The sequence below is a fragment of the Carcharhinus amblyrhynchos genome, chromosome 1, assembly GCF_965287045.1.
Source record: "Carcharhinus amblyrhynchos chromosome 1, sCarAmb.v2.hapA, whole genome shotgun sequence".
NCBI classification, from domain to species: domain Eukaryota; kingdom Metazoa; phylum Chordata; class Chondrichthyes; order Carcharhiniformes; family Carcharhinidae; genus Carcharhinus; species Carcharhinus amblyrhynchos.
Window position 1 is genome coordinate 159,193,653 of NC_137324.1, and position 1,157 is coordinate 159,194,809.

The following is a 1,157-nucleotide window of genomic DNA, read 5'->3' on the forward strand; positions in this document are numbered from 1 at the left end:
TGTCTACACACCAACAAGGGCAATGAAAGAGAGATGGGTGATACATGTGTCTAATTTATTACCATTGGAAGTGATGCTGAGTCTCAAGACTGTAACTGAATTCAGTGGTTCAGGGGTATCATACCGTAAAGGGGAAGTTTAAGCAATTAATGAACAGTTCGTGAGACAGCCTTAAAGGCTGAGACAATCGTTCATTTTTATGGGACTAAAGTGATAGACCTAAGACCTGTCGTGCAGCACACCTACCAAGATTTTGTTTTAAAAAAAGGAGAGAAGGCGAGCTAAATCAAGACAATAGCCATGTGATGCTAAGCTCAAGTTTAAAAGATTAAAGGATGTCTGGACAAAGCATGAATCTGAGTAGAAAATGAGTCTTGATCTCAATACAACGAAGCTTGAGGAGTACATGCAAGGCTGTCGAGTTCAGGAGGTTAGACAATGGAAAATATTCAGAGGGGTAATGGCCAATTACTTTACTGGCAAGAGAGCATATACTCAAGATGAAGGTTGGAGGTTAAAACTGAAAGCAGGACCACCTGTAGATGGCAAGCTTTTTCTGTCGAAATTATGACAGAACCATTGAAAGAGCTTTCTCAGATATCTTGCAAATTGTGGATAAGCATGGACTTTTTTTGAAATTAAAAAAAGAATTCATCTGGTCCTTGATAATTCTGTACATACTGCTCGTCCTTACTGCTAGTATTTGGGCTGTTGACTAGTTGTACTCTTTGTTCAGAGAAAGCTAATGGTACATAACGCCTGAAGACATCCAGCGTATATAATCCAGTTATTGAACTGTTAATAGCTTTATTATTTTCCATCAACGTTTTACGAGTAAATACATGTTAATCGACATGATGCGAAAATAAAACCTGAGCTGTGTTTAAATGTTTCCTAACCGCTTGATTACAATATTGGATTCAATCGTTTTGCTGATATATATTATTATGTATGTGAACTTCAAATGGCCTCTTTTCAGGCTTTGGATTGCTGGAGCATTCATTATAGAGACACTTAAAAGTATAGAACAAAGGGTAGTTTTGAAATCTTCCATTTAACTTTATGAAAGGTTTACAGACGGCATTCCACTTGAATGCTATGGGTTGTAGCAAAATTAATGTTGCTATTTTCACATTGATGCAATGTGGTTCCAAGTC